At 46.4% G+C, this 27819-nt stretch overlaps 1 long non-coding RNA gene across 1 annotated transcript in view; it reads left to right on the forward strand.

Moving 5' to 3' along the window:
- The window catches only part of LOC135579516 (uncharacterized), a 31376-nt gene extending 3767 nt beyond the window's left edge, over positions 1-27609 (forward strand). Inside the window, exons 3-5 of the long non-coding RNA XR_010472707.1 lie at positions 1533-10075; positions 17028-17169; positions 20399-27609. This is a non-coding gene — a long non-coding RNA (uncharacterized LOC135579516). The remainder of the gene's footprint in view (positions 1-1532; positions 10076-17027; positions 17170-20398) is intronic.
- The last annotated feature ends 210 nt before the right edge of the window (positions 27610-27819 follow it).

The following is a 27819-nucleotide window of genomic DNA, read 5'->3' on the forward strand; positions in this document are numbered from 1 at the left end:
CTCTGGTGCAACTTACAGCCATTTTCTCTCATCCTATCACTTGCTACTTGGGAGAAGAGACCAACATCCTCCTTGCTACAGCTTCCTTTCAGGTAGTTGTAGAGAGTTGTCCCTTTTCTCCAGCACTATCTGCAAGCCTGAGAGCCCTCAGCACGCTCTGAGCAAACAGAATACCAACACAGATGCACAGGGACCAGTGTCCGATGGGAAGATCCTCCTGACATGAGATGTTTGAGGCTTGTTGGCAGAGCCCTGGAAGCTGTGCTGCTGGCTCTGGTGGTTTGCTGGATGGTGCTCGAGCCTCTGGGGGTCTGAATGTCCCCAAAACGTGCCCTTATCTGGTGCAGCAGGCGTAAAGGGAAAGCGAGCCGCTATCTCACTGATCCCTGCTGGGACAACCCCCCTTGTTTTTTGCTTTGAAATTCTTGTGCTGGAACAGCCCTGGCTTCTCTGGCCCTGTTTTTCACACAGCCTGGCTAGGACTTAAGCCCCATGTTTCCCAGAGAGGGTTGGGGAACCTTATCAATCTGCTCTTATTATTTTCTTTTTCCTTCCCTTTTGAATTCCAGTCGGCTGCTGACTGTGAAAACACAACAAGAGCCTCGAATCAGTCAGCCCTCGGCATATTCAAATTGGCACCAGTTTGTTTGTTTTGGGGCTAAAGCCAAAGTGAGAAAGCCGGGGCTTTGAGATGCTATTGGGATCACCTGGGAAAATACACACGCCTTTCATCTCGCCTCTGTCCCCTGTGGTCAGGAGGGCTCTGTCCCCAGCTGGGCTCCCAGCCCCCTTCTCCTTTTCATCATTTGTGGGTCCCTTGCTGTGCCTGGGGACGGGCACTTAGCGCTGGCCATATGACACAGAGTGAAAGTCCCGAGGGAACACATATTTCTCTTTCAAGGAGTGTGGGGGCCAGAGGGGAGCGTTGGACAAGGTACCAAGTACCTTTCAGGCTTTCAAAAATCAATGCTGGGAGCTGCTTCTCTTGATCATGGCAGTGAGCTGCTGGTAACACGGAGCCCCGGGCAATGCTCCAAAAGAGGGACCTGAATGCAGTAATGCAGGGTCATTTTATTTTATTTTATTTTATTTTTCATTATTTTTTTTTTCCCCTGCAAAAATGACATGCCACAGACACAGAGATACTGAGCAGAGCTCCTCAGGCAATTCTTTTTAGGGGGAGTGAAAATTTTCATGCATCTTTCTGAGTCCATAAAACCTGGTGATTCTTTCCCCCTTGTAACAACTGAGTGCCAAACTCTCTGCAATGGATATAGCTCCACTGACCCTGCACACCCATCCCAGTGTCACCACTGTTTGATTTTCTCGCACACCCCTAGGTCCCTCGCTAGAAGATGATGGGAACAATTATTTGCATGAAGCTTAGGGGATCCCATCAGACATTTCTCTGCTCAGTGTTGTCATTTCTGCACACAGTGTTTCTCCCCCACTTCCTCTAGCCCTCAGCTAGAAGATTCCTTAATCTTCTTTCATCAAACTTTTTTCCTCTTTCTTTCCCCTGTTTCATTCAGGATTGTATCAGTTTTCATGACACAGATCTGCTGCAGACCAGGGATTTGCCCTCAGTGGATCCTTTTAGCCTGCATACACAACCGGTCCTGAGTGATTGATATGAATTCAACCCAGCACCTCTGGTTTTGAAAAAGGAGTTTTCATCTGGAGAACAACATCCCAGGTTCTCCCTCCACACATTCATCAAATTGGGGGATGAAATGGCCGCCAGTGGAAGAGGGCACTGACTGTTTACACAAACCTCGCTGCCCAGCTGCAAGCCTGGCTCTTTCATCTGCGGCTCCGGTGTTGCAGCCTGGAAGGTGCGATCCCATGGGGACATGGGCAGCTCCTGGGGGTGATGCTCCGGGACAGTGTCATCAGCTCTGCCTGGCCCCCTGCCTTCAAACACACCATCACCCAAGCTGTGAAACAGGCTACTGTGTCTAACAGTGGGGTTTGAACATCTAAGAAATAAGGGGAGTTGTCAGCAGGTTCTGGTCTGATTTTTCAGTTAGGGAAATGGATTCACTTGTTCTGGTTTTCCTACTTAACTAAAATCTAGTTATAAGCATTTTCTTCCCCTACTTTTTTTAATCATAGAGTACTTTGGCTTGGAAGGGACCTTCAAAGGTCTAGTCCAACCCCTGTCATGAGCAGGGACATCTTCACCAGCTCAGGTTGCTCAGAGCTCCATCCAGCCTGGCCTGGGATGTCTCCAGGGATGGTTCATCTACCACCTCTCTGGCCAACCTGGGACAGGCTCTCACCACCCTCATTGTAAAAAATTTCTTCCTCATGTCTAGCCTGCATCTCCCCTGTTTTAGTTCAAGAACATCACCCCTTGTCCTATTGTAACATCATTCCTGATACTGTTCCCTACAGGCCTTAAATAAGAATTTGACATTGGCCAGTCAAAATGCCTGATACAATGGTCTCATAAGTTTACGTATGACTGACACCAAAGCATGTTTAATCTATGTTTGCCAGCAACTAGATTTGGGTTTCCTTTGCTTTGCTTATTATCTTCCTTCTGCATTAGCTCCAGTGGAAGTTCTTGTAAAAAGCATTGCATAGACAGTCAGGTGTTGCTGTGTGAGTCACTCAGGGTTTAAGGACAGGTATTTACCCCACAGCAGACAGCAGTACTGCCAGCGCTTCCCACCTGGCCGTGGAGTACACAGATGGGTGCTGGCTTTAGAAACAGGGAGATGTGAGTTAACCCAGCAGGTCTGGATGGAGAAGGTGCAGGATTTGGCCATGGTGTTTAGCATGTGCCCGATCAACAGGACAGCTTTTGGCTGGAGACCTCTTTGGTTTCAAAACACTTATCTGAGGAAGAAGACTAAGAGAACAGGTGTACTGAAAGAGACAGCCTTGGAGATGCATTTGGAGTCATCTTCGTCTGTTTGAAAACTGTTTTAAACTAATTTAGCCCAGATGGGTCGGTGCCCTGGTGGATGTGTTCAGACCTCTTGCAGGGGTGTATAGAGCCCTGGTGGTGTTGGAAGTGGTTCCTTGTGCTGTGGGATAGGGCCTGAACTAGTTGCTGTGACACTACAGGGTTGCAGACAGACACCAAACTTAATTAACTGAAAAATTAAGAACCAGCAAAGCTCTTTTACAGGCTCAGGTGGTTGTGAGAGCAATAGCCTCCCCCAGAGGGGGGCTGGGGTGCTCCTGGAGCCCCCTCCCAGCATCTCTCTCCCTTTTCCCACTGCAATGCTGCATCTCCCATCCCAGCCACTCTGGTTGGGAGCACTCCCTGGGCTCCTTCTCTAAGCATACTGCCTTTTTATTCAGGTGAAGCTGCAGAGGAAATCCAGCAATCTTGAATTTCCTCACCATGCTCAGGGGTGCTTTTCCCTTCCCCACTGCCTTTTACCCCAGACCGGTGTTTGACGTGCTTGTTTTGGGAAAGCACAAGGCATAAAGCATACAAGGAACTGTCTACAGCTGCAGGGAAGGTCGTAAAAAACAGGATTACACCCTTTCCACATGGCAGCCTGCTGCTTCTCTTCATGGGCTGCAGAGGAGGCTGCAAAGACGTATATTCTTGGGAAAGGGAAGGGATCTTATATGAACACGACAGCTCAAAAGCAAGGTTGGCTCTTGCTGGTGGAGCAGCTGATGGAGCAGGGTTGGGAAGAGGCATCCATGCCATGGTCTTCTGCAGGACTGGCTGCATGGGGCTGTGGTGAGCTGGGATGAGGAGGAGGTTTGCCTGGACATGAAGCTCTCCAGAGGATCTCAGAGTGCTGATCTTATCATGCTCTGGGTGTAATAGGTGATGAATGGAGCCTTATCTAGCTTGTACAATTAATATGATAGCTCAACATTTTGAAAGTATTGAGATATCCATTTAGGTTCCCTTTATTCTGTCCTCTTTGGGTTTTCAGGCTTTGGGTCCTGAATTTATAGGTACAGAGCAAGCCGAGATACCAAGCAGAACAATTTCAAGGTAAAAGACCATGCAAGTGGATTAAATTTTGGCACCATTTCATTGGTCTGTAATGTAACAAACACTGTCTTTTAAGCAACATTTGCTTTCATTTACCACAATAAAAACCTAGCTCAGGGAGTGAAGATCAATTTGGGGATGATCTGAGATCTTTCAATTTTAGGGACTATCAGCACAGCCCTTGTAGCAGAAGTGAAATGCCTCCCATGGACTCCCATGGCATGGCAGGGCTGCTGTCCTCAGGAAAGGGTGAAGAATTGGGCACTGGAGGGGGACTCGGCCCAGATCACCAAGTGAATGTGTGACAAAAATCTGACAGGGGCTTTCACCTGGGGAGCAGAAATCCCACACTTGCAATACAACCCAGTGCCACCCAGTTGGGGAAACAACCTTCTAGGAGAAAATTGCCCAGGGTTTCTGCTCATGTCCAGCCTCTGGTGGTGGATTATTTTTATGTACAGGAGAGATGACCAGCTGTGACCTTCTTGAAAGCAAAGATCTGTCAGGAGCTCCAGACTCCAAGGCGGGACTGTGACCCAAGGTGCTGGTCTCTCTCTGAGAGCTGCAACTTATACTCAGAGAGAGACTAGCAATTTATACCCTGCAGTGAAGCTTAAAATGTCTTTTCAGCATCACTCACAGCTTTTTCTTTTATCAGATTTGGGTCCTTGCCTAAGAGACAGTCTCTGAACCACACGAAGGCACCATGGTGATGTAGTCGTAACCACGAGGTAGCGTTAAATCTCTGTTTTTTACAATGGGGTTTGTTTCTCCAGGGGTTCATCCTTGAATTCAAACCAGGCAAAGCTTTCTCTGCACAATAACTACACAGGACTTGTAGTCTCTGTTCAGCAGTTTTTCTGCTGCTGGTGGGGCAATGGAACATGTGGCTGGTACAAAAAAAGCTGCTTTTGGCAGTATTTTGGTGTAGGGCTGTAGGAAGCATTTTACAGCAAATGCCCAGCTTTGCAGTCAGCTGGCTGCATGGTTTTGCCTTCACTGGTAATTATCAGCTCCCTGTGTCATCAGATCTGTTTCAGTGGCTTTCAAAGCACTTGTGCCTTCTTCAGTTAACGGCAGAGAAGTGTCGTCTTAGTCACGGACACTTCTGGAAAAAGAGCTCATTTTTGCACCAACAGCCCTGTCTCCACATACGCATCTCAAAGGCACCCGGTGGCTCACAGCCTGAACACTGTTGCACAGGCATTACTAATTGACCCCTCTAATGCAGGGAAAGCTTAAGGGTTTCAAAGGCTGCCTCAAGTCCTTGAAGAGCCCTCCAAATTCCTGTCCTGTCTGCAGGGTGCTGCTGGCTACCTATGCAATGCCCAGTGTCATGTAGCCTTTTATTGTCCCCAAGTCCCATTGCCAGCATCTTAACCTTGCCCTGTGCAAGTGAGTTTGCTGCTGGGGAGCTTGCTTGGAGGGAAAAATCTCTTAAGGATAAGACTTATGCTTCCAATCAGCCTGTTCTGGAAATCAATATGAAGCAAAAATGACAGTGGGATGATCCAGCCAGTCTTTCATCCCTAACGAGAAGTTCCTAATGAGAGCCTCCTCCTTCTGCCATGGGCCTGTGTCATTGTGCCTCTCCATATTGTTGTAGCAGAGCAAAGGAGGAGTGGGGGGAAAGATCATTTAGCACGTGAAAGGCACCTCTTGTATGGGGCTACATGCATGACACAGTTCAGCCGGGGTGAGCAACCAGCTCCTGCCAAACTGTAATGTATGAGGCAGAAAGGTCAAAAGTTCTCCTTTACAATCAGCAAGAAAGGAGAAGCCAGGTGATGGTCACTTAATTTGTGGATTTTTCCCTCTACTTGTCAAGAGAAGTTTGGGCTGAGGTGATGGATGAGTCATCGGTTTAAGTCAGACGCTTGGTCTTTTGTCTCTGTTCCTAAAGGGCCCAATTCAAGCCCCGGCCAAGTCGATGGGAGTCCATCCACCAATGCCACCGAGTCCTTGATTTGGATTACGAAGGCTGTGGAGCGACTGGGTTGAACAGTCTGCCTTTCTGTGTGCTCAGCATTGCGCATCTTGGGTCCCCAGTTGCTGCTGTTATGGGGCAGGACATTTCCAGACCAGAGTCTTGCTAACATTTGCCACTGATTCCTCACATTTCTTTCCCCAGTCCCTCACCATGCAGCTGCTTTGATGTGCAGTAGGAGCAAGCAATGAGCAGATCCTTGCTCATGCCTTCCTGCTTATCTGGCCACGCATACTGTTAATATTTCCTCTAAGGCACTCAGCTCCCATGATAACACTGCTTTATCAACAAAGAGCCTTGAAATATTTTGCTGGAGAAAGGGACATTTCCACAGTTCTATTGCAGTATCTATGGCCCCTAATGGTTTGATTCAGTGGGATCTGTTCTGCAATCAGCTCACACAGTCGTACACAAGCACAGGCCATCTGGCACCTAATATTGTCCCGTGTTACTCATTGTATGTAGTAGACTAGGAGAACTGAGTCGGATCTGCAAGCACGAATCACAGAATCATAGAATCATTTTAGTTGGAAGAAACTGTCAAGACTATCGAATCCAGCCATTAACCTAATACTGTCATTAAACCATGTCCCTAAGAACCTCATCTTTGGGTCATTTAAACCCCTCCAGGGATGGTGACTCCACCACTTCCATGGGCAGCCCATTCCAGTGCCTGACAACACTTTTTGTGAAGAAATTTTTCTTAATATCCAATCTAAACCTCCCCTGGTACAACTTAAGGCCATTTCCTCTCATTCTACGACTTGACACTTTGGAGAAGAGACTAAAAACCACCAGTTTCCTCAGCTGCTCCTCATAAGACTTGTTCTCTATATCCTTCACCAGCTTCATTGCCCTCCTCTGAACTCACTCCAGCACATCAATGTCTTTCTTGTTGTGAGGGGCCCAAAATTCAACACAGCATGAAAAGTTAGCTTGAAGTTAGTGCAGACAGCAAGGGATGGCTCAGCCTCTCTGCTGATACCTGGCAGGGAGTCCTTGACCTAGGTGCTTCTAGCAGCTTCTTTTCATGTGGGACTGAGACCTCAGTGTGTGCAGTAAGTGCTTCCTCCTCCCATGTCCCAGTGCCCAGATGTGCAGGCTAGAGAGATGCTCCAGTGCGCTCTCCCCTGCGAACAGATCTGTGCAGTGTGGGAAATGGAATCACAAACGTGTGGAGGTCACAGCTCACACTTATCTTTGTCCAAGGCCTGGGTTAGGTGCAGACTTTCTGAGTTTGGTATAGAAGAAAGAAGAGGCAACATGAACTTTCTTCTTTGCTCCTCTCTATTAACCCCAGCTGGGGTGAACGTGCTTCCAGCCATATAACATTGGCATGGCCAAGTGGTTCCCTCTACAGAAAGGTAGCTGAATATATTCTCCACCATCACTGGTGTTGGTTGGCTTGAGTAAAATCATCTTCCTGGGGCATCTACCACATCTCTGGGCAACTTCTTCCAGTGTTTTACCACCATCATTGTAAAATGTCTTGCAGACTGTGTGAAGATTGTTTCTTCTCAGTCTGGATGAAGAGGTTGGGGACTATGGGATTTTCTCACATCACTGGCTGGAAAACCTGCATTGTCTGGTCAGAGTCTGCAGACACTGTCACATGCCTGAGTGCTCACAGACTGGATGGTTTGTATTGGCCTGGGATGAAGTAACGCTAATCTTGTCTCTGCTACATGTCTCCTGGGAGACTTAGTCTGTTCTCTGCTGGCCCCATCAGGACCTGGCATAAAATGCTATGAAAAACTGTTTCTTATGGGAGTGGAACAGAAGCTGGTTTTGTGTTTCTTAATCAGCCTCTTTTTTTAGAGTGACACTCATGGGGAGGACACAGTTGTGACTTCCATTGAATAGATAGCTTGGCATTTTGATTTGGAGTCTATGAAAGCATTTTGGAACTCACCAATTAAAATGGTTTAGATAATAAGTAAACACAAATAATAAATATGAAAAATAATTGGGAAGTCCATGGAGACATGCTGCGCCTAAGACCAAGCTGGCATTTGTAGTCTTTGTGTCTAGGCCATGGCTGTTTCTGGAATATTGTAGCTCCATGAGGATATTCTACTACCAGTAAATGTATATGCGTGCATATTTTATGTAAGGGACTGGATGGAGTCCCAGAACTGTGTTTTCCAGGATCCTGTTTCTTAATGCCTGGGACCATGTTCAAGAGGTCAGAGGAACACAGATCTCCTGATCAGAACATGGGTGAAGAGTCCTGGAAGACTCTCTAGCCTTGGGGACTGTTCAAGTTATGAGTGTTGTCTTTGGATGATGGCAAAAGTTTAATAAATGCTGCAGCTGTAGAAAGCAGCCTCACTGGAGAGCATAGCTCTCCATGTCAATATGCGATTTACATTTCCAGCCTGCATGTATCCAGCCTGCATGACTCAGTCAATGGGGTGGGCAGATCCAGCGCTTACTTTGGCAGAGTAGTTCCCCAAATCTTGTTTAATTAGAACTCAGACCAGCTTCCCGGAGATTGTGGGAACCTCATTAGCAGCACAAATAGAAACTTGAAGAGGCCAACTCAGTGGGAAAAGATTGCTTGCTAAGAACTTTACTTACCAAGAACTTAACCTCTTCAAGAGTCATGTCTCTTAGGTACAGCAGGAGGATTTGTGTCTGGAATACAAGATCTCTTGCAATCTTTCAAATGTTGGAGGGGTTTTTTTTGCAATGTGAATTTAAACCTATCGAAATAGTAGACAAAATCTTTTTGGCCTGACAGTCTCCAGTTGTCTTCTCTTGAATTGGTTTCAATTCTTGTTGTTTGTCTTGATACTCTTTCATTGTTTGGAGATGCTGATTGATGATTTGCTGTCCTCATCCTTGTCTCACTTGGCGATGTTACTTTATATTTTATTATATTTATATTTGTTGGTCTATAATAAATCCAGGATTTTTTCAAATTCTAAAGATGTGCTACCAGAGGTTTAGACACCTAGCTCACATATAGACAGCTAAATTTTGTTCACCTAATCTCAGATAACATCCCACCTACTGTGTCTTGAGAAGGTTCTAGACAGGTCTCCCTCTGAAAGCTGAGCACTGTCTGCCTGTCTGCTTCAGGACTGGCATGGAAGGGTGTTATAAAGTACAATCAGAGTGCTTGAATAGTTGCTCAGTAAATACATGTGCTTGTGTGTGTTTGTGAGAACCGGATGAAGTTTCAGGGCTGTGTTTTGCAGTTGTTCTGTTCCCTTTAAGTTTGGAGCTATGCCGAAGAGGCTAAAGGGACCCAGATCTGTTGAACAGAACGCGGCCAGAAGAGTCCTGGAAGAGCAGCTGATTGTTCATTTCCTATCCTCATCCCAGCCTCATCCTGGCAAAGTTGTCCTATATTTCAGAGGAGATATATGTGTAGGTTTGTAAAAAAATCCTTTTTTTTCTTTTTTCTACCCTAAAGACATTATTGTCTTCCTCCTTCTTTGGCCTAATCAGATATGGAGAGGGAAAAACAGGATGACTGTATCTACCTACTGACACAGCATTGCTTACCAAGTCATGAGAATGAATGAGGTTGGTGTTTTTATTCTTTGTTAATTAAATGCATCTCACCCAATCAGGAAAGAAATCAAATCTCCAGTTAAAATAAAGGAAGATCAAATAAACATGCTGTATGTTTTGAAAGACAATATTGTCAGTGGAAGGGGGACAGATCAGGGAAGAAAGACCAAGCAGTCTTTCTAGAGGAAAGACCTTTTTCACAGGCAATTCTTATAAGACATAAAAAAGGTTTTTTGCTGCAATTTTCTCTTCTGGAATTATCCCAGGCTGAAAGATCTTTGGTCTCATGTTGATGAAAGACAAAACACAGGGGCAAGATTTCTCAAATCCCTGTCATTATTGCACTGGAGAAATAATCCTGGTTTGCTGAATTGTTTTGAGTCTTTCCTACTGCTGCCAATAAATGTAGCTTATTGCAATGATTACCAAAAAAAAGTTTCCCCAGACCAAATATCCACTACAAAGAAAGATGTTTGCTAAAATAAAAGAGAGAGAGACTTGCTGCCTTGATTACAGCAAACCACTAAATGCCTGGAGGAAAGATGGAGCACATTGTAGTCCTTGGTGCTTCCCGCAGCCTCTGCTGACTCCAGGTAGGGACAGATCCTGCCTTCTCTGCAAAAAGATCAAACAAGCCACATCTGCTTCCCTGTGCTTATGCTATTGGATTTTTCTCCCCAAATCTACAGGGTGCTTTTTGGGGCTCTGCACTAATGGCGATGGACAAATGCATCCCCCAGTCTGCCCATGCAATGTGCGTCACTGGACTATGTTTGCTGCTTTGTAGCCACTGTGGTCTTGATCAGCTCCTGCTGACTGGGATTTTGCTTAAGCTTGATCTGCAAAATGAAATGGGTGTGACGGCTTCAGCAGCTGGATAAGGTCCGAATCTTGGTGGTGTCAAGGCTGTGGCAGGAATGTGGTTACAAATACTCCTTACCCCAATGCTTCTGTGTGTGGTCCCGTTCCTGTAAGGGTGCATTTGCGTGACACACTTGTTCCCTACCCTGCTTTTCTCTTCGTGTTAGGAGAGCATTGCCTCCCCCCAGCTCCTCCAGCTCTCTCCTTCGGTGCCTTCATGAGCCCAAACTAGTCTAGGGCTTCAGTGTTTTACCTGGAAGGCAGTTTTCAGAAAAATCCCCCCAAAACAGAGCTTTTGCCCAGGTTTCAGCCACTACCCCACGAACAGCCTGTTCCTGGGGGACAAAACAGAGGGGAAAAAACCCAGAAAGCTTTGAGAAAAGTAGATCTGCAGCTCTGCTGCTGTGCATGAGGGATGCTGTGGAGATGTGAGCTGTGCGAGGTCATGGGTTAATGGAGAGAAATGCTGCCCGTGGAGATGACAGACTAGCTGAAAACTCACCCTGGGGGTCTGATCTTGGCAAGGCAAGGAAGAGCTGGGGGGTATAGCTGCCTTTTCTAATGTTTTGAGTCAGACCCTTGATGCTCACTAGTTAAGACTACAACCTTTATTTATATTAATGACTATTCAGCATGGACTTGCATGTTTGTGTACACACACCTCTATATTTAACTAGCCAGGCATGTGCTCCAGAGCTGAGTTTTCACACTTCTCTTATTTGATTTTTATCACTATCTTGAGCATAGAAATTTCCGCACAATTAATTGAAGCAGCATATCCTTGCCAGCAGCCAAGTCTTAATCCCATCCTTCCTTTTCACCATGTTTCTGATTATGCTGATGGCAAATCCTCCTCGTTTGACTCAGCTTTGCACTCAGAGTGGATGCAACAGGAGCCAAATCTTCTTTTAGCAGCATGGAGATATTTGCTGAATGTCCCGCAGGGTCTGAAGTTTTTGCAGTAATAAACAAGTGTTCTGTTGACTTCTCAGTCTGATGTGAGCAGTTACCAGAAACTGCAAGCAGTAACCAGCTCCTAAATCATGTGCCTGGTAATCCAGAGCCATTATTAGTGATAAACATGATTTGGTAGCATCTCTTATTCTTAAATGTAGCCCTCATTTTGCTACATGCCTCAGACATTTGACAAAAGACAGTCTTGCCTGACATAGTTTGTGGGGATATACGGTCAGGGACAATTCCACTATAGCACTCACACCCATTCTGACCTACAAGTTTTGTGGGAGACCCAAATCAAGCAAGCAATGACATGACTAATAGAGGAAATTCAAATCTAGAACCTGCCTGCATTGCTGCAGAGAGCACAGAAACATGAATTTCAAATCCCTGAAATGGGACTGAATGCAAATGCTGTCAATGCCTGTGCGTCAGGACGTACAGACAGGTGCAGCCTGCTGTGAGCATCCTTTGTGAGTCACGGAATAAAGTGATTTATGCGAAGCACAAAACACTTTGCTGATCTTCCCAACCAAAGTCCCCAGAGCTCTAATCATTGCACTGATGGTGGAGGTGAAAAGACAGCAATTTTTACTGTGTGAGAAGCTTTGATTTCCTGTGAATCACTTCCTACTATAAATCAGCTATAGGCGGCTGCATCCACTTGCTCCTCGGGATAGAAAAATATACCCTGCTGCTAGATAGCAACACAGGCGCCAAAAACATCACGGGATCAAAGGGCACTGCAATTTATTCCAAGCAGAATCTAAACAAGCCTGTCAGCTTGCCCAGACCATTTGTTTATTTTAGCTGTGGACATCCATGTCTGTCCAGCGTCGGGGGATGGATTTATCATTAGCATCATTTGTCCCATGTCTGAGCTCGCTCTAAATGTCCCTTTCATTCAACATCCTGATGGCTGGTACTAAATCTGCATAGGGAGCTTTTTGAAGAGCTCAGCACTGCGAGAAGAAATGCAGCTCTCGTCTGTGCTGAGGATTATCTGATCAGCTTCTTAGAGAGGGGAGTGTTAACGTTTCAGCTGCTCTTCCTTGTTTTCCTGGAAAAACCCAACCAAGAGTGTTGCCCCCCAGAAAGTTATTATCCAGAGACACCAATAGCTGGGGTTGGTCTCAGTGTGGGAAAACAATATTTTGTTTCTTTTCTTCACATCCAAACTTCTCTGAAGGGAAGTGTTTTGCATTCCATCCTCCTGTTTCCTGGTCAAGAGAGATTGGTGCCTCTGAATCCCCCCCTGAACTTCCCAGAACTGTGGAGATTTTCTCTGGAAGCACATGGCGACTGCCGTGCTTCTCTGGAGAAGGTCAAACATCCTTCTGGGTTCGCAGACCTGCCAAGCCAAGTGATGTTTTGGGTTTCTTATTCCCCCCCACCCCCGCCATGTAAACATGTAAACTGTACAGAGGACATGGGAGGTTTGGCCTTTTTCTCTGGAAGATTCAAGCAACAGTTGTTTTTTTCTGATACTATCTGTTTTGCACTCGGAACAAGGATGTTTCAAAGGACAGAGGAATGGGGTTGGGCTGCGAGAAAAAAAAATAAAATGTATTTAACTAACATCACTGTGTTCTCGTGTCCCCCAGCCACCACTGCTCTCTTGCACAGTGTTGATCTTTCATCACCATGACTGTGAGAAGAAAGAGCCCGGAGCTTTTGCGTACGGATAATACAGCCACTAAGCAAACTAGGGGACCCTAATTACACCAACCTTTCTTTCAGGGTGGTGGTATACGCAGAGTAGAGCAAAATGAATGTTTGTCAAAACCTGGGGCTAGTTGGCGTTCAGTGCTGCTGTGTGAGTCCAGGTATTCACAGAGCCCAGCTCTGTGATTGCAGGCATCGTTTCAAAGCCCTCTGGTATCTGGGGGCTTCTGAAAATACCACCAGAGGTGCCTACGTTAATTGACCTCTGCATGAATGGAAAGCCTGTTTAAAAATCCTCATGGCAGCCTTACAGAAAAACATCCCTCCACTTTGAAGCTGAAGGGCTGAAAGGACACTGTCTACCACCTCCAACAGAGCATGCCTGTGCACACGGAGCAGTGTGGCAGGAGAACTGCTTGGCCGTCGTCTCACCAGCTCACCGGCTCCTTACACGCAGGCTGAGTGTGACTGCGTGGTGCCCCAGGTCCTCCTCTGCTACTGTGTGTACATGTCATCTGTATCTCTCGTGGGTGGATGGATGGAGGAATGAACATTCATCGTGGATGGATGGAGGAATGGACATTCATCATGGATGGATGGAGAGGAGGACATCCATCCCACATGGAGGGATGGTTATTCATCCTGGAGGGGAGGATACTCACAGGAACTGATTCCAAAGGCTCCATTGGCCATACAAAACAAGGCATCGCCTACCTCCTACCTTGCCAAAGACACCCAATTTCTATTGGACTTAGGGGCTGTGAGGTGCCTATTGCCTTTAAAATTTTAGAACTGCTAAGAATGTGCCTGGATCACAGGAAATCTACCACACAGGTGGACAATATGTATCCCAGGCATTTCTCATCTGGCTCTCCTTCATTTCTTTCTTATTATCTTTTTGCAGGAAAGATCTGAGGCTGTGAGAGGAAGAGAGTAGACAAATGGCAGTGACAAACGGAGACAGAAGGAAGAAATGAATGGCATGATAATGTTTTCTGGACATGTTTTTAAAGCTGTAACTGTGATGCCTTAATCTGTCTGGCCTGTGATATTCAAAGCATCTTTTTTAGTTTGAGAAAGGAATGTGGGACTAGGCAAAAGGTAGTTAAGATAATAGAAATTACCTGGGTTCCTTGGCCTGTTCACACAGTGTGCATTTGAACACCTTGTTTCAGATCCAGAGAGAAGCAGAGGTCACTTGTACTAAACAGGTCATCAGCTACTGGAGACACTGTGGTCATGCTCCAGGACATGGGGATGGTGACAGAGATTGCCTTGCAGCACAGAAGGGCTGAATCAGGTTATGGTGGAGAAACCACAGCTCCTTTTTCATTGCCCTGCAGAGCCAGCTTGGGCCATTGGTCTCTGGAGAAAGGAGTCACAGAAGTGACTTGAGGACTGGAGAATATGTTTGCACCATGAGTGTTAGAGGGCTCTATCTGTTTTCTTCACAGAAAGGAGATGATGAGGTGACCTTATTATCCCTGCATCTACCTGGAGAGAAATCTCTGGGTATCTCACAAGAAGGACAGAGCAAGGACCTGTGGCTGATGGCAGACAGACAACAGCCAGAATTAAGCCACACATTTATCATGGCAGAGTGATTAGCCACTGAAACAACCAACAAAGAAAATGTTTGATTCTTTTTCTCTTGAATCCTGTTTACCTGGCAAACACAAGGGATTTGGCTCACAGTGAGTGCAGGAGGAAATGTGAGAGCCAGATGCTGCCAAGTAATCCGATGGTACCCTTTGGGCCTTGGAATGGGTGATATGAACAGGATTTCATCCCCTTAATATGCTTGGAATAATAGTGTCTATGCTTTTAACCTGATGTGCTCAAAATCTTAAATAACAATGCAGTAATAATGTCATATTGGCATGTCTCTGTGTAATACTCATGTTGTTAAGCCAGCTCTTTGAAAATTCAGAAAACACATCTATTTCTAACAGGCATGCAATGTATAACATTTGCAAATGTTCTCACAGCTGGGCCATCAAAGCAAGCTCCCTGTAGTGCTAACAGAATATTTTATCAATAGCTTCTATTTGAGCTTCTGGTGTTGGTGTAAAATAGCCATTATGACCAGCGGTGGACAATTTCCAATTCCTAATGCACAGACTTGGCAAAGAAGGTCTGGGGTTGCTTTTAACCTGCTCTGATCACATCCACTGCAGGCTGCAAAAGTGTATAATGCATAAGGAAAAAGACCTCTCTACATATTAGCCTGGGCAACATTTAGAGAAAGAGAGGTGTAGAAATTCAATCTCACGCCGTTGAGGCAGAACAATAACATTAAAAATTCCTACTGTGCGGTGGGCTCAGAGTCAATCATCTAATACAAATAAAACCCTGCATGCTGATGGAGTTCACCAGCATTTTTCAGGGAGATAGTATTGAACACTGGTTATACTGAACAGTGCTTTGCTCATCCCCACCTGAAATTCCAGGAGTTCTAGTCTTCACACTGAACAAAATGGGGAAGAAAAGAGAAACATTGGGACTCTAATGGGAGGTAGGATCACTTGTTCCTGCTCTCCATCAGACATGGATGAACACCAGGCCTCAGAGAAGATCCCCTCTCCCCTTAAGGACCCGTTCTGCTCTGCACATTTCATGGTGAGCTCTTCGGTGGTGGTGATGAAGAGGCAAGGACTGAGTTGGACTCACTGGTCTGCAGAAGTGCTATGGCCTCTCCTGGAGCCACCACCTCTCCTGGGGCTGGTCCCAGTGGGAGGAACTGTGTTCTCTGATTGCCATTCACAAATGGTATCTAAGAAGGGCAGCAGAGCCCTTCGCTTGTTCTCAGGGAGGACAGTTAATTTTTGACTGAGGTGATATTTTGCCTGCCTTATTGCAATCATAATTCCTGCCTCTGCTTGCTCTTCAAGGTAGTGGGATCTGCTCTTTTTTACAGTCAAATCCCTTGCATCACGGTGTCAGTGAGTCAGTGAGCCTCACCGCAGGAATCGGGATACTTGCACAACCGGGCACCGCATTTTCTTTCATCTGCGATGTTGATGTGTGCAGTTCCCCGCACACTGTAGCCCGCTGTCAAGGTGTTTGTGTGGCAGTGGTGGAAACTTCGCAGCGGAGAGTGTGTGAACTGGGATGTCTGTGCTTATAGCATGGCACCATGCCAGAAGGCAGCACTTGAGGGGTCATCAGAGCTGAAAAAAGGACAGCAATTATCATTCTGTAGAAACTTGCCACATTTTTGTCAAGGTGAGGACCTCCAAAGGAGACCTACCCACATCACTTGCTGGTTTCCTAAGCTATCTCTTTCAGGTCCCTCAGAAAGGGTTCGCAGATTCCCCTCCACCTCCAAATCTCAAAACTCTAATCTTCAAATCCTACTTCTTCTTCTTGTCTGTGTCTCCAGCACCTGATAAGTAACATGATCCCCAGGCGCCACTTAAACCTGTGTAACTGGGGTTCTTCTCTCCTTAACTTTGTCCTGGAGAACAAGATTTTAAAAATAGGAGAAAAATCCACTGAAAACAAAACTGGAAAGAGGCTATCAAAGAGACAGAACAAACTTTTACTGAATTTTTAGTAGAGTTTATTCACATTGACTTTTTTTTTGTTTTTTTTTTTTTTTTTCAGATGGACTCCAAGGTCTTAGCTCTCTGTTTGTGTATATGTAGAACATAAAAACAAACCAAGCCCAATTCCTACATGGGGAGACTGGTATGAGCAGGGACCTCTCCCCCATTTCTGGGAAAAGGAATGAGGTCCCGTGGGGTAGGCGTGGGGCTGCACTTAGTTCTCCAGCTGCTGGCAGGATGTACTTGATGGTTCATCAAGCGATGGGAGGCTGACCCCTCTCCCTACAATAAAATGTTAAATATTTCTCAATGTGCAATAATTTGCGTTTGCTCTGATCCTGACCCTGACGAGTCTTGTGCATGGTGGTTTGGCTGTTTTAGGAAAGAGGGTCTATTCTGCCACCTCCCTAGATGGTCACAGGATAGGGAAAAAGAATGCCAAATGTCTTATCACTGGGGGGAGGAGTGGTTGAGGAATCTTGATATTTTTTTTTAATCTGATTCTTTTAATCAGTTTCCAGTGCTCCACGTCCATAAAAATTACTGCTGAATCCACGGATGAATCAGAATTTTCCTTTGTAATAACAACCAAGAACACCATAAGAGGCTGGTGGATGTTTGGAGGGCCATGGACAATGCTGTTGGAAAGAGCCCGAGTGAGTAAATACCACTAGTCCTGTCTATGGAGTTAGGATAGCACAGAATATTTTTCAAAATTATTGTGATATTCGCAGTCTGAATGCACCTTTGTGTATCATGGGCTTGTTCACTAATTATGTCCCTGCTGTGATCATAAGGGTAAGGTGTATTGTGCGCTATTTATATACAATTTTTTTCATGCTGAAGACCCCCCGTCACGGGCTGCTCCAAATGAAAGGATATTTGTGTGCCAGAAAGCAGCCCCATCATAGCTCAAGACAAGAGCCCTCAGATGATGACAGACAGAGTGAGGAGTGCAATGAAATAATGAGAAAGTATTGAATGGCCAGAGTTCTTAGCACATGACTGGCCTTATTCATGCTTTTTTGTAGGCATCTTGGAAAGGGACAGTCTCAGAAGGGAGCTGACACTGCTCACAGTGCAATTCTGCGGAGCACAAGGAGTGACTAAGGAGCTGGGAAAAAAAGCAGGGAGAGATCCGAGTCATGGGACCAAGGGAGGAAAGAACTGACAATGAAGAGCACAGCTGGCTGTTTCAAAGTGACGGGGCGGACACAGCTGGAAAACTGATCCTGAGAACTGGCAAGGCAGGGAACCATCCCTGGAGTTGGAGACTGCAGGATAGGAACTGGGCTGGAGAAAATCTAGGGTGCAAATTGGGGGACAGGGGCTCTGTCAGTGATTGTGCTGGAGATCAGGAGAGAGATGAAAGCAACATGACAGCTGGAGATGCAGGATGAAGCACAAAGGGAAGGAGATGAAGAAGCTGGCACCCACACCTCAGTGAGGTCTGAGAGGAAGAAATCTAGAATCCAGGACTGGGACAGAACAAGATGGGAAGAAATCTTAACCAGTTGCACAGTGTTGAATGTATCTGACCTCTGACCTTGAAGCCACACAGTCCCATCCACTTAAACAGAAGGATGCCTGGAAAACTAGGTGCTGCAGGTGTACATGGGGGCTCCCATGGGTCATCACTGACCCTTAGAAATATGCTGAGCTGGGAGATCTCATCTGGCCTGTTTGCTGCTGACAGACTGGGAGCAAAAGAGACTGGCACGTCTGTTCAGGTGTTAGGAGAGAGGTGACGTTGTGACTGGTTCTAGTTGTCCCCCTAAACATGCAACACAGAAATTGTCCGAAGTCCTGCTCTGGCTTTTATAGTTGCCGCCTGTATCAGCATGAGGGGTGACAGAAAAGTGTCCTAGCCAGTCCCTCCGCTGCACAAGCAGCAAGTGCTTTGCCCTGTCAGCAGGACCTACCATGAGCAATCACCTGGCCAAACGCACTCTGGTTGATGGTGCACAGATCCTGTGTCTGCGTGTTTCTGTGTGTCCTCGTGTCAGTGTGCAAGTATTTTTGGTGCGATTAATCCTTCCCTTCCCCTCTGGGCACTCTAGCGTCCCACCCAGCACAGGAGTGAGGAAGAGGAGGCAACACTGGGTCAGATATGGGAAGGGACAAAGAAACCTTGTCAAGCCTTTGGCCTTGGAGTCATGGGGAGGATTCTTACAGTTCAACTGATCTGTGCATCCATCCTCCTGCTTCTCTTTTCCAACCCCCAAATGCTGCAGCTGGCAGGAGCTGGCATGCAAACTCAGAACCACATGTGTTGTCCATGTCTTGGTGACCCTCTTGGCCATCTGTGGTCCGTGCCTCATGCCAGCAGCTTGAGCACACAAGGAAGGGGATGGAGCCAGAGCTGCAGGGGCACGCGTAAGGCAGACACGTGTCTTCTCCCTGCTCGCTGCCTCCATCCCCTACGTGCCATGGCAATGCTGCTGAATGCTGATGAAGCAATGGCTGGCCTCTCCAATCTGTCGCATTTTGGGGGGAGGGTTTGCTGATGAGGGATGCAGTGACAGGGAGAGATGTTTCTTTCTGGGCTGCAGGACTGATGGGCATTTTTTTTTTCTGAGAAATCTGGGCCCGACCTGCCCCTGTCTTTCTTGTCATGAGATGAGTTCCTTTTCCTCCGTGCTAGTTGTCCTTTGCTCTTGCTCTGTCCATCTGGGGGTGGGGAATGAGGGGGGATTTATCTTGCCAAAATCAAAGAAAAATAAATTCTAAGGATAGCAAAAAAACTAAGAAAACCAAACCACAAAACTTCCTTTCTCTTTCTGGATCCCCCACAAATTCTCCTTCTTCCCAGCCAATACAAAGAAAACACCCTCTAAGCTTTCTCTTGGCTTGCAGAGCAATACTCACCAATTAAACAAACAAGCACTCGACGGCTGTACATCTCGATGGGTCTGCGGGGTTATTTCTCCGAGGACAGCTTCTGAGATGCTCAGACAGTCTCGCCTCAGCCCCCGCTTTGAGCATTTTCTGTCGCACGCACGAACTTGGCTGCGGTCGATCCTGCTGGCTCGCTCCATCCATCACGCTGACAGGCAGCTGCCACCACCGCTGTGAGCACCATGCCCCTCTATGTGGTCCCGGGCCACCAGCCACATGCTGACCTCATGGGACTTGCAATAGAGAGTGAAGGGTGTCAGGTCATGAAGGAACTTTGAGGAAGGCCGTGCTGATTTGAGCACCAGGCAATATACCCAGAAATGCACCTTCCTCACTCTTCCCGTTGCTTGTGTGAGTCCCGTCAGGGTTCCCCTGTCCTTTCTCCCATCACGCTGGAGTCAAGCTTCCAATGCAGAAATGCATCCAGCCTTTTGTCTGGTATCTCAAAGCCTGATCCAGCTGGCAATAAGATTTATTGAACAAATAATGGTATGGAAACTGTGAAAGATGAGCTCCCCTCAAAAATCTTTTCCAGCACAACCAGAAAAACCCATTCTTGAACCTCTTTCAGCTTCTAGAAACCCCTTCATAACAGGAGGGGCAACAGCTCCTCGGTTATCCGAAGAATACAGCACAATGTGGGTCCTACAAATGCAGGTTCAGTAACCTTGTAGGCAGGTCTGGCAGAGCAGCTATCACCTTGCACTGTCCCCTGGGGTGTGTGCAGAGCCAAGAGCCCCAGCTGCCACCCAGACCCAAGGTGGGATGCCCAGGTACCAACTTGTTGAGGCCGCTGCAGTTTTCTCTGACTCTCATTGCAGTTTTATGTCTATCCAATCCACCCTCTCGTGTTTCCAAAACCCCAACATGGACAGCAGTGGTGCATAGGTAGAACCATGATCTTAACACCCTTCCTTGGCATCTCTCCAAGCAACAGGAACATCTTTTTCTTCTTTCCCCTTCCTTTTATTATTTTTTTCTCTCCAGGACTGCAAGTGGAACCCTCTTGCTGCAAAATGCATTCCTGTTTAATCAGCTAAAGAAGCAATATTGAACAAGAGCCCTCCGACAGGCCACTCTGCAACAGGAATCCATCAGGTCTCATCTCTCGAGCCATGTAGCCTGGTAAAACTCGGCCTCTTGTGACCAGACGACCTCACTCAGCAATGATGGGAATTTCCTTATGTCTTTTATGGACCTGTTCCTGCATCATGCAACGATACGCAGAGCAGTGAGAGACGGGTGGTTTCATCATTTTTTCCATTATAAAATACCTTTCTCTCTTCCCCCTGCCCTTCCCTTCTCCCCCAAGGACCATTGCAAATTGACGCAGAGTTGCAGTGGGGTATTCAGAGGCTTGATCTCATCCCTGCTTAAAGAGAAACCCGATGGGTTATTTTTAACATTTAGACACATCTGAAAAATGTGAATGTGGTCTGTTGTTCTGTGAGCCATGAGTACTCCAGAGACCCAGGCCTGAAAAGAGAAACAGCTTTTAAATATTAAGTGGGAGGTACTTGACTGACCTCTTGTAGATAGATATGTACTTGCTACATCATGTCTTCAGCTGGGACCAGGGCCAAGTTGGGGCCTCTGCCTCCTCCAGTATTGCTGACTTTAGCCATCCCTGATCTCTGAGGAAGGAGAGATGAGGACATGCTCTGTCTCCAGGACACCTTCATCACCTTCCCTGGCACATCCAGCCCGAAATGCCAGTGGTGGTGCAGGAGGGGCTGCAAACCTGGAGCTGGTGGGCTGCTGGCATGTGAAGGGATGCTGGCATCTGCAGGAGCTTTGCAAGGCTGGGGTGTTAGTGGCTAGAGCAGGAGATGGTGGTGCATGTTTCCAGAAGCAAATGACTAGTTATTTGTTTTATTTTTTTTTTATTTTAGTTAGACTTGCTTGTGATTGAAAGCCAAACTTATTAACTCTGTGGAGACAAACATAAGAACTTTGGACCTACTGGGGCTATGTGGGTTACCATGCTCTTCCCTCCCTCTTCACCCCTTGATATAAACCCTAACCTGGAGTTTTGGAACACAATGTCTGGTTCATCCCCATGACCTGGTTCATCTTAGTAGTGCTGCCCCGTCCCTTACCCATAGTGATGAGGGCTCCTTTCTCCTCCTGCAAGTAGAACAAGGTCCCTTAAAAAGACAATGTGGAAGCAGCCAGGATCTATTTTTTACAATAAGGGTAGTAAAATACTGGAACAGGTTGGCCAGAGAGGTGGTGGATGCCCCATCCCTGGAGACATCCCAGGCCAGGCTGAACGGGGCTCTGAGCAACTTGAGCTGGTGAAGATGTCCCTGCTTATGGCAGGGGTGGCACTGGATGAGCTTTGAAGGTCCCTTCAAACCGAAACTTTTCTATGATTCTATTGATGTGGGTGTGCAAAGCTCTGTGCTTTCTCCCCTATGGCTTACAGAGTCCCACCAGGCTGGTGTTGGTGGCACAGATGAGCCCAAAGCCATGATGGCAACATTGACGGTGCCCTGAGACATGTGCCGCAGCTGAAATCTCTTGGTAAGCTGGAGGGCTGATGAATCACTTACACAAATTGCTACCTAGGCTCTTCCAGTGTTTAGTTATATGGACTAGAAAGGTACTGTTAAAAAATAAGAGTCTGTTTTTATCCCATGAGAGCCCTTTGCATAAGCCTTTAGTATCTGAGGTAGTGGGTTATACAGCCCAAGAGTGATTGACAAATCCGACATCATTTCTATCATCTTGTATGACATCCAGTCTTGGTTTAAATAACGCCACTGATGGAAAATCGCCTCCAGCCTTATGGATTCAGTCCCACCATTTAAAACAAAACTGTGCCTCGTTTCTAACTGCAAATTGTTGTCAGCTGAACACAGCCCTGGCTGAAATCCAGACCTTATTGTATTTACAGCTTTTCAGTTGGAAGGCTGTGGCACGAATTTACCTTATCTCACTGGAGGATACTCGTTACAGCCTGGCTGTCACATCGCCGTGACTGCAACCAGTGTAGCCGTGTGTGCTGGGACAGGTACAGCAGAGGACTCTTGCTTGCTGACATGCATCTCCTGTAGCCAGAGAAACCACCTTTTCCCAATTTTGTATACCACCTCCTGTTTGGTGAGAATTACCCTTTTGGAGGAAGGTACAACACCCCTGGATGAGGAAGAGCTCTTCTTCTCCCGGGATGGTGGTTGCTGTTCCCGTAAAAGGCAGATGACTCAGAGGAGCAAGGGCATTTTGAACACCATGTGGTGCATTTAGGATGTAGTCAGCAAACTTTGTGATGGTCCCAGTCCTTGGCCTTTCACAGGGCTGCCTGCACAGGGACTGCAGTTGAAGGCTTCAGTCTGTAGTGAAGAGCCCGTGAGTGTCTCTTGGAATCGTAGAAATATTTTAGTTGGAAGAAATCCTCAAGATAGAGACCAAGCATTAACCTACTTCTGTCTCTAAACCATGTCCCTAAGAACCTCATCTCTCTGTCTTTTAAACCCCTCCAGGGATAGTGACTCCACCACTGCCCTGGGAAGCCTGTTCCAATGCCCAACAACCCTTTCCATGAAGAAATTGTTCCCAATATCCAATCTAAACCTGCCCTGGCACAACTGCCCTGGCCGTTTACTCTCATCATATCCCTTGCTGCTTGGGAGAAGAAACAAACACCCTCCATACTACAATCTCCTTTCGGGTAGTTGTAGCACTTGGAAAGAGGGGTTTGTTAGTGGAAATGTCAAGGATCTGGAACTGTGAGTGGCCAGAAGTGCTGACGGAGAGAGTCACACTCAATAATGTCTGTGAAAAGGCTGCTATGGGGGACCCTGGCCAGGGACCAAGATTTCTTTTCTTCTAGGAAGTAGGAAAGCGATGGTGGGGTCAGGAGAAAGGTGAGAGAGAGGCATTGGTGGAGAAGTAGCATAGGTTGCTCATGGTGATGTGCATCTGCTGAGTGGTGTTCACCTCTCCTGGCCTCACACAGCGATCCTGTCCTTGCCTCAGAGAACCTGGCATCACTGCAGGTGTAAAGGAACATCTGTCCATCGTGCCAGGTGCTATTATGGAGGCCAATGCTAAGAATGGTTAAAATAGAAATGGTAAAATGCAAGAGGAAGTACTTATTTGACTTAGTGATACACAAGCTATAAATCACCAAGCTTTTTAAAAGTAAGATAACAGCTATTAAACATGGAAGGATCTTTTTGATTAGGTGAACTCTTTTTGAATTATTTTCTACCCAGCTAATCTTTAATTTCTAAGCTTTTCTCTGCAGCAGCTGTTTGAGTCTAAGGCAGGACACTGGTGACAGCTTCTGCTGGATGAAGGCTGCTTCCTTGGGCTTTGCATAGACCTTCTGAATAGTGACTATGTTTGAAAACTGCCTACCCGTGAATGATCGACGGAGAAAAAATGTGGTTTGGTAAACCACATCTGGGCTGTGGCAGCTGCCCATGCATGTTCCTCTGGTGTGTGGTGAGAATGAGCTGTGATGATCTGAGATTTATGTCAATGTAAAGGGACACATCTTTTCTGGTATCACTGCTGGCTAAAGGGATGCTTCTGGACTTTGCTGCTGTGCTGTGATTTGTGAAGCTGAGGCTTAAGATTGGGTCTGGGTAGATCTGCAAAATGAAAATGTCCGTCATTGATTTGTTGCTTGCCTGGAGGAAGACTTCTGCACATAAAATGGGTCTGCTGCTATTGATTTTGGATGCCTGTGTTCCTGAAGACTTCACCTTTCCTTGATGTGAGTGTCACTGTTTCATTTTCCAGCTATGTTGCTTTGTGGTGCAGTCAGTGCTGTAAGCTGCAGATAGAAGGGAAGAGCTGGCTTTTGAAGGGCTGGGATGCCTCAGTGTGCTTTCTGATATGAAAGCAAATTCCTGCAGAGGTCAGGTCTCTTGTGTTAATAAATTAGGGGGAACTGAAATGGAGAAAAAAACCCTGTAAACCCTTCAAACAAGAGAAATGTCACCGTGGCTGGAGAGATGCAATAGAACATTGTGATGGGGCATCTTCCTCTGAAAAACAACACTCTGGTCTCCAGTACTAAATATGGCTATGATATGAGGGACATGCAGACAGTGCAATAGAAACTGTAACCTGCTCTCAGGACAAAATACCACCTTCTATATTACAGAACTACTCTCTCCTGGAGCTTCTCCCATCTTTGGAAAGCCTGCAGTAGTTCTCAGCGTTTTTACCTTTAAACGGCAAATGTTCAAGTTTCCAGGAAGAGGTTGCATTAAAGTGTGGACACTTGCAGGTGTTTTCTCAGGGAAGGTTCCACACTCACATCAAGCTCTGAGTGAGTTGCTCTCTGTGGATGAAGCCTCCCTTAAGAGGTGAGATGAAAGGGTGTTGGCTGACAGACTCGAAATATTTATGATGGATGCCTATGTCAACATATAAGATTTTTTTTTCCCCTCTACTGCAAGATGCTATGCACCAAAGTAGAACACATGGTAACTGGACTGGAAGAATTAGCTTTTGTCTTCTGTCTGCTAGAGATCTGTGCTATTTTGAGGCCCAACTTGAACTCAACCTGCCACAGACATGGGGGACATCTGTTACGGTCTGGCAGAAGCCAGTGAAGTTACACTAATGTAAACCCCAAACTTCTGCATGTGTGGCCTGATTTGGCTGAAGCAGCAAGCAAAGCAAATTACTTATTTCCTCATACAGTAATGAAAAGCCCTTGTTCCCATCGCAGGAATGATGATGGAGCTCTGCCTGACACATCTGGAAGTCTGGGCTGCATGCATCTGTAGGGAAGAGGAGTTGTTTCAGGTGGGAGGGATGTCTGTGTTCTGGCTGCTCCCAGGGGAGGGACCGGGGCTCCAGCAGAATTTTATTTCAGCAAACTGAGCCTGCTGGTGGACTGGCCTGTTGGCAGGAGCAGGGTTGGCAGTGCTGAGATGGATATGACATGAGATTGGCTTGTTTAGGATGGGACCGGTCTCGTGGAAGTTGTTAGTGCCTTTACCTTCGTTTATCTCTCAGTTGTACTCAAGATGCCTTGTCTTCCACATGCAACAGCAGCTCTCAGGAATCTGCCTTTTATGAAAGCTGGTACTGAGCTACTGAAACAGCTGTATGCACATCTGTCTGGTTTGGAGAGGGAATGTGGAAAAGACTCCCATGGTAGCCATTGGGAGAAAATATTTACTCATTTCTCGAGGTAACATCTTTTTGTCAACCCAGATTTGGGACACAATATGCACAGCTTCAAAATAAAGATCCCTTGTGTGCAAGCTAATTTTCAAAGAAATGCAGGAGAAGGGCTCTTATGGTGGGTTGGTAACCTATGTGGAACCAAGTGCACTTAAAAATAAATAAAATATTTTAAATTTCACTTTGAGAAGGAGTATCTCAGTGGAACTGAACCCAGCTTGCATGCCCCTATAGCAAATGCAAAAGCACAAAGACAAATGAAATGCAAAACATTTTCCCCTTCCCTCCCACTCCTCCACACATCTGCCAGTGGTTTCTGACGTGCTCTGATGTGAGAACAGACTTTGGAACATCCAGGCCAGCTCCCCAAAGGACAGGGTGTTAGCACATGCCTGTATACGTTAGTGATGAAAATGGGAAGTAGGAGTGGGGAGGGCAAGAGGTACCAGGGTGATGCCTTAACTCCTCCCTTCGTAGTGGAGGGGTGGGTTGGAGAAAGTGGATAAAGCACTGAGTCCTGAAAAGGAACATCTGAAACAAATCTGCCAGGGGTACCCTTCTCTGCCTGTCCCTGCAGCATGCACAGTGATTTGCAAACCCTCTTGTTGCCTCCATCACCTCATCAGTGCCTATGGCTTCTGTGGCTGACCACAGCACACGCCTGCTGCCTGCCAGCAACTATGACACGTCTCATTGTAATGCCATGAAATGTTCTTTTTCAGCGCTGTTTCTCGGGTGAAGCTGGCAGTTGTACCAAGGAAAAAAGAAACAGCAAATGTTCTCTAGGAGGTCTGGTCGCAGCGGCTCTGTGCAGTCCTTCTGCAGTATTGGTGGATAGAGGTGCATGGGGAATATTTTAAACACATGTAGAAGGTCAAGTTCCTTTCCTCACTGGCTAGTTATTTTGAAATCTGGAATATACTTGGGTTAATGTTTCTCCCTTCAGTCTCTGACCCCAGCTGGATGGTTCACAGTGCTGGAGAGGTGCAGCTCCCTTATGAAAGAGTTGATGCCCTAGTGCTGTGTGCAGGAATGTGTCTCCCATCCCTCTGTTGAAGGGCTCCAAAGGATGGAACATCTCAGCTGCAGGGAAACGTGCTGAGCGGCACTGCTGAGTGCACTCACCTCTTTGATCGTGGCCAGATTATTGGCTTGGCACGCAAGTAGACAGCTGGACTTGGGCTTCCCCAGTGCAGCAGAGAGCAAATCCGCAGCTCTGAAGGCTCAGTTTCTGCCTGGTGTCTTCATTCACACCAAACGATTTGGCTAAGATGTCGTGAACAATTCTGCATGCTCAGCAGGAAAAATGAGTGGGTGAATAAGTAGAATTTCAGCTCAAATGGGGCTTTGTTGCTGCCTCTTGGCTTGTGTCGACTTCAGCTCCCACCATTTCCCTGGCTCATCCTGAATTATAACTTGTCATGGCATTTTGTGGAACTGACTCAATTGCTCATGAGGATTTTTCCATGATGTTAAAGCCTGGATTATAGTCACAGAGTCTCACTTTTTCTGTAAAAGCCATGACCTGGAGGATCATAAGATGGAATACAGGATTTATACATGTGGGACCGGTAAAGTGTGTCTCCTGGAAGGGCCACTCAACTCCTGCACGACTTGCATTAAATTCTGCATCCAGACAGCACAGTGGGAAGTATAACTTGTTGAACTCAGTGAAGATCTTGCTGCTCACACATGATGTCTGACAGCTGCTTGCAATCAATGTTTTTCCAAGTCTTCCTGGTCTCTGTACTTTGATTTCAAAGCTCAAAAGGTGCTTCTCAGACTTTATCATATCTGTAGTGACTTATGTCAATATTGAGCCTATAGAGGACATAGATATTGTTTTTTTTCAGCAAACTACTCCTTTAATAGTGAGCATTAGCTTTCTGAATACCAGTTCAAACTGTGTATGAATGGTGTCCCAATTTAGACACAATACTGCGTCTCCAAAGCCTTCTGGGATGATGTTGCTGGAAAAATATTCCTGTGGCCACTGTTGTGCCAATGTTTTAATCCATCTTTTAATAAACTGTAACTGAAGAACAGAGTGTGGAATTCATCAAATGGTGTGTTGTACCTCACTGGGGAGCAGGGTGTTAGAGCCAAAACCAAAGGCAGCTGTTGCAACTGCTGCCTGTAATTCAGCCTCACCAAAATATCGACTATTGTTACTTGTGCCCCAACATGGAAAGCATTTAGTTTAATATCTGTATTGGCAACACTGTCATTGTTGAAGTTAGGACTCTGGAGTCAGT

Source organism: Columba livia, chromosome 5, assembly GCF_036013475.1.
Source record: "Columba livia isolate bColLiv1 breed racing homer chromosome 5, bColLiv1.pat.W.v2, whole genome shotgun sequence".
In the NCBI taxonomy this organism is placed as follows: domain Eukaryota; kingdom Metazoa; phylum Chordata; class Aves; order Columbiformes; family Columbidae; genus Columba; species Columba livia.